Source organism: Eucyclogobius newberryi, unplaced genomic scaffold (genome assembly GCF_026437365.1).
Source record: "Eucyclogobius newberryi isolate DKJ021-1_F unplaced genomic scaffold, fEucNew1.0.hap1 SCAF_8, whole genome shotgun sequence".
Taxonomy (NCBI): Eukaryota; Metazoa; Chordata; class Actinopteri; order Gobiiformes; family Gobiidae; genus Eucyclogobius; species Eucyclogobius newberryi.
In genome coordinates this window covers 11058091-11064338 of record NW_027316500.1, presented here as the reverse complement: position 1 = coordinate 11064338, position 6248 = coordinate 11058091, and positions in this window count along the sequence as shown.

Genomic DNA, 6248 nt, shown 5'->3' with positions numbered 1-6248 from the left:
TTCCTGTAGTGCGTGTTTTAGAGGTGGTTTTATACCTCACGCCCCCGCGCGCGCGCCCTCCCCCTCGTTAACTCTTTCACCCTCAGAACGTCCCACATCGGCTCCGGAGGGACCGGAGTGTCACACCGCGCGCTCAGGGGCCAACAGAAAATCTATTCAATTATATAGAGGAAATTCAGTCACGTTAAAGGCATTTTGTCAGTCCTAAAGGAACCTTGGTGGTCCCCGGAGGCGCAGTGGCACAGGCGCGTCCCAGAGCGGAGGTAGAGGGGCTCCTGGGCTCCTGGGCTCCTGGGTTCCTGTATACACAACAGCAGCAGCTCACGTTTCACTGTTTGTGTGTGATTTAAAGGCGCTGTAACACTTCACTTAAGCAAGACAAACGGCGACTGTAACGAGATTAAGCCTTTTATTGTGCGCTTCAAAGGCTCATTGTGTCAAGTCAAGAAGAGAGTTAGTTTAACAGATCCACGTTTACATAGAACACATACTTTAGAGGTCAGGGCCTGCGGGAGAGGGCCCTAAAGGGACAAGATGTGCCACATTGGGCCTACTCTATCTCAACTCGAACAGCTGTAAATAAGAGTGTTATTATTGTTTTTATTAAGAGTATAAGAGGTTTTTATAAGAGTTTTTTCTACGCATGTTTTTATAAGTTATTTTTTTTTATTTTTTATATAATTTACTTCTGTGCCTAATCTGTGTTGCAACCCTGGAAAACAAAGGTTACCGGTATCTTATCTTAATAACCAAATTAATGTGCTGTATCCCCTTGCCTATGGCCAATGGCTGATATCCATCCATCCATCTTCTGCCGCTTTATCCGGGGCCGGGTCGCGGGGGCAGCAGTCTGAGCAGGGACTCCCAGACTTCCTTCTCCCCAGACACTTCCTCTAACTCCTCCGGGGGGATCCCGAGGCGTTCCCAGGCCAGCCGAGAGACATAGTCTCTCCAGCGTGTCCTGGGTCTTCCCCGGGGCCTCTTCCCGGTGGGACATGCCTGAAACACCTCCCGAGGGAGGCGCCCAGGAGGCATCCGGAACAGATGCCCGAGCCACCTCAGCTGGCTCCTCTCGACGTGGAGGAGCAGCGGCTCTACTCCGAGCTCCCCCCGTGTGGCCGAGCTCCTCACCTTATCTCTAAGGGAGCGCCCAGCCACCCGGCGGAGGAAACTCATTTCGACCGCTTGTATCCGCGATCTTGTTCTTTCGGTCACTACCCAAAGCTCATGACCATAGGTAAGGGTAGGAACGTAGACCGACCGGTAAATAGAGAGCTTTGCCTTTCGGCTCAGCTCCCTCTTTACCACAACGGTCCGATGCAGCGACTGCATCACTGCAGCCGCTGCACCGATCCGCCTGTCGATCTCACGCTCCATCCTTCCCTCACTCGTGAACAAGACCCCGAGATACTTGAACTCCTCCACTTGGGGCAAGGACACCCCACCCACCTGGAGAGGGCAAGCCACCTTTTTCCGGTCGAGAACCATGGCCTCGGATTTGGAGGTGCTGATTCTCATCCCAGCCGCTTCACACTCGGCTGCAAACCGTCCCAGTGCATGTTGCAGGTCCGGGTTTGATGGAGCCATCAGGACAACATCGTCTGCAAACAGCAGAGATGAGATCCTGTGGTCCCCAAACCGGACCCCCTCCGACCCCTGACTGCGCCTAGAAATTCTGTCCATAAAAATTATGAACAGAACCGGTGACACAGGGCAGCCCTGGCGGAGTCCAACATGCACTGGGAACAGGTCTGACTTACTGCCGGCAATGCGAACACAGCTCCTGCTCCGGTCATACAGGGACCGGACAGCCCTGAGCAAAGGGCCCCGGACCCCGTACTCCCGGAGCACCCCCCAAAGGACACCCCGAGGGACACGGTCAAAAGCCTTCTCCAGATCCACAAAGCACATGTGGACTGGTTGGGCAAACTCCCATGAACCCTCGAGCACCCGATGGAGGGTATAGAGCTGGTCCAGTGTTCCACGACCGGGACGAAAACCACTCTGCTCCTCCTGAATCCGAGGTTCGACTATCGGTCGGATTCTCCTCTCCAGTACCTTGGAATAGACCTTACCCGGGAGGCTGAGGAGTGTGATCCCTCTGTAGTTGGAACACACCCTCCGGTCCCCCTTCTTGAACAGAGGGACCACCACCCCGGTCTGCCAGTCCAGAGGCACGGTCCCCGAACGCCACGCGATGTTGCAGAGACGTGTCAACCAAGACAGTCCTACAACATCCAGATACTTTAGGTACTCAGGGCGGATCTCATCCACCCCCGGAGCCCTGCCACCGAGGAGTTTGCGGACAACCTCAGTGACTTCAGCTTGGGTGATGGATGAGCCAGCCTCCGAGTCCCCGGTCTCTACTTCCTCTTCAGAAGACGTGACTGAGGGATTAAGGAGATCCTCAAAGTATTCCTTCCACCGTCCGACGACATCCCCAGTCGAGGTCAGCAGGCCTCCACCCGCACCGTAAACGGTGTTTGTGAGACACTGCTTCCCCTTCCTGAGGCGCCGGACGGTTTGCCAGAATTTCTTTGGTGCCGACCGATAGTCCTCCTCCATGGCCTCCCCGAACTCCTCCCAGGCCCGGGTTTTTGCCTCTGCGACAGCACGAGCCGCGGCTCGCTTGGCCTGCCGATACCCGCCGATGACCTCCGGAGACCTACAAGCCAGAGTGGCCTGATAGGCCTCCTTCTTTAGTCTGACGGCATCCCTTACTTCCGGTGTCCACCACCGGGTTCGGGGGTTGCCGCCACGACAGGCACCGGAGACCTTGCGACCACAGCTCCGAGCAGCCGCATCAACAATGGAGGCGGAGAACATGGTCCACTCGGACTCAATGTCCCCAGCCTCCCCCGGGACATGGGAGAAGCTCTCCCGGAGGTGCGAGTTGAATACCCTACTGACAGAGGGCTCCACTAGACGTTCCCAACAGACCCTCACAATGCGCTTGGGTCTGCCAAGTCTGTCCGGCTTCCTCCTCCGCCAGCGGATCCAACTCACCACCAGGTGGTGATCGGTTGACAACTCTGCCCCTCTCTTCACCCGAGTGTCCAAGACACGCGGCCGGAGGTCTGATGACACGACAACTAAGTCGATCATTGACCTCCGGCCTAGGGTGTCCTGGTGCCACGTGCACTGATGGACACCCTTGTGCTTGAACATGGTGTTCGTTATGGACAATCCGTGGCTAGCACAGAAGTCCAATAACTGAACACCGCTCGGGTTCAGATCGGGGAAGCCGTTCTTCCCGATCACCCCTCTCCAGGTGTCACTGTCATTGCCCACGTGGGCGTTGAAGTCCCCCAGTAGAACAACGGAGTCCCCGGTCGGTGCACTGTCCAGTACCCCTCCCAAGGACTCCAAGAAGGCCGGGTACTCTCCACTGCTGTTCGGCCCGTAGGCCGCCACAACAGTGAGAGACCTGTCCCCCACCCGAAGGCGGAGGGACGCGACCCTCTCGTTCACCGGGGTAAACTCCAACACGTGGCGGCTGAGCTGAGGGGCTATCAGCAAGCCCACACCAGCCCGCCGCCTCTCCCCGCGGGCAACACCAGAGAAGTGGAGCGTCCAGCCCCTCTCGAGGAGATGGGTTCCACAGCCCAAACTGTGCGTGGAGGTGAGGCCGACTATATCTAGTCGGTATCGCTCAACCTCCCGCACAAGCTCAGGCTCTTTCCCCCCCAGCGAGGTGACATTCCATGTCCCCAGAGTTAGTCTCTGTGTCCGGAGATCTGGTCGCCGAGGCCCCTGCCGCCGACTGCCGCCCAGATCTCTCTGCACCGGCCCCCTATGGATCCTCCTGCGGGTGGTGGGCCCACGGGAGGGCGGCCCCACGTCGCTCTTTCGGGCTGTGCCCGGCCGGGCCCCGTGGGGTAAGACCCGGCCACCAGGCGCTCGCCATGGAGCACCCATCCCAGGCCTGGCTCCAGGATGGGGCCCCGGTGACGCCGATCCGGGCGACGTGAACTGCCTTGATTGTGTCGTCGTCATAAGAGGCTTCTGAACCGATCTTTGTCTGACCCGTCACCTAGGACCTGTTTGCCTTGGGAGACCCTACCAGGGGCATGAAGCCCCCGACAACATAGCTCCCGGGATCATTCGGGCACTCAAACCCCTCCACCACGTTAAGGTGTCGGCTCAAGGAGGAGATGGGTTTGGCTGATATCATCATATTTAATTCAAAAGTAAACAAAATAATGTTGTAATGCTATATTTTCAATAACCATTCAAAAAATAATAATACAATTGTGTGATGTGCTCAAAACTTTCGCATATCGTGAACATCTATAGCTCAAAACAATTCAGTTTAGGTGTATGTCTGAAAGGATTGGATCTTCTTTTATATAATGGGTTTTAGAATGATTTTAGATTTTTTGATGTTGTATTGTGCTTTGAATTTTCCCTTGTTCTGTAAAGCAGTGTTTCTCAAACAGGGGTATGGGGACCCCTGGGCTTACAGGGTAAGGCTATACCTAGGAATGATTTTAGATTTAAAAAAAAGATGGCATACATTTTACATTCTTAAAGGAGACATATTTTCTGGCATTTTGCATTAAACTACACCTTAAGGAGATCTTATTTTAGCATTTTGTTAACTGTAAAACACAATATTGATCTAAACTGACTCAAGAGAAAAAGGTTCATTAACTTCCTGTTCAAAAGCCCCGCCTCTTCATGGGACATTTCACTATAAGAAGCAGCAGATTCAGATTTACATGTTTCTATTTTTGAAAATGGGGTCTTAATATAGAAAATAATTGTAAGTACAGGGATGTGGGCGGGGATAGGGGATAGGTGAAAATAGTCAATCTTGAGCAATTGAACCTCAGTTGTAAGACAAAAAAGGATTACTAAAACATGCAAGAATCAATCAAAATATAACTTTACAGTTGTAACAAGATTAAAAGCTCATTACAGTTGATTTAGTATATTATGTATCCTTTAATGATTTCTTATTATATATATTCTTATTATTTTTTCTTAAAACAATAATTTAATAGGCCAGTCTTGGCTTCATATTGGGCATACGCAGAACGGTGTGCGACAATTTAAGGGAAACACATGACAAAAAAGTTTTGAAACAAGCATAATTTGCTTTATGCTTATTGTTCTCTGCAAATATACCTGCCTTTCTTAATGTTTTATTCATGTATTAACCTTTATGCAGGTAAAACCCACTGACCTCTGACCTGAGGCAAAGTGAAAAAGTAGAGGCACGCAAATCATAAAAACATGTACAGTACATTTAAAAGAGACATTCAAGATCAAATGAAAACAGAACTTGATTTGAAAGCACTGGCAATTCTCATAGGATTCTCGCATTTTTGTATTTTTAAGAGTGTTAGTGTGATTGTTTGGATCAGTGTAGTTCAGATAGAGCTGTATCCGCATCATGACATCCGTCTTGATTATCAGCCAACTGCTGTGCGGTTATCATCAAGTTAATGTGGTTTATTCCTTGCAAAGACATTGTCCCGATGATGCTCGCAAACCTCTTGTGTTTCAGTCGCTCTTTTTAGTCCACTGAGCAGAGCCGTCACAACCATGCAAATCTGTCCTTTGTCTGCTTTACTTCAAAAATCCCTTTGCACAGAATCAAACAATTTTTTTTTCTTTCTGTAAATGGAAAACAGAGAGCCGCGAGAATTGCCTGCTTTGGATACAGTGGTGCACATCAAAGGTCTTAGCAGAGAGGATCCCCTTCAGAATGGCTGGTACATGCCATTCCAATAAGTGCGGCGTATTTGGATCTGCAGTTCAAAAGAGGCTGGTGCGGCCAGGTCTCCGGGGCCCCTCCACCGGTAGTCTGGCCGCACAGATGTTTCGAATGCCAGCTCTCTGCAGCGTTTGCCACTTGTGCTGAGGCGGAGGGCAGCTGGAAGTGCGGCAGGAGACACGTGCTCCCCACCTTGTCGTTCAGTCACCCTTTATCACACACACACTCGGGGGGACATGTTGATGTGTTTAGGGTGTTACCTGTACAAAAGGGAGACTTGGAGGTTTTCAGAAGCAAGTAGTTCTTCTTATTTATCCAATATGGACAAGACAAAAAGACAAGGACAGAGAATCAGAAGATAAGATATAAGATATAAGATAAGATATTTCTTTATTGTCCACACATGGGGAAATTTCACTGTTGCAACGCAGGTAGATACAGAGGAAAAGGACAGATAACAGGAAGTTTAGAAACACTCTTAATAGAAGAACTCTTATGAACAAAACTCTTATAAACAAAAACTATA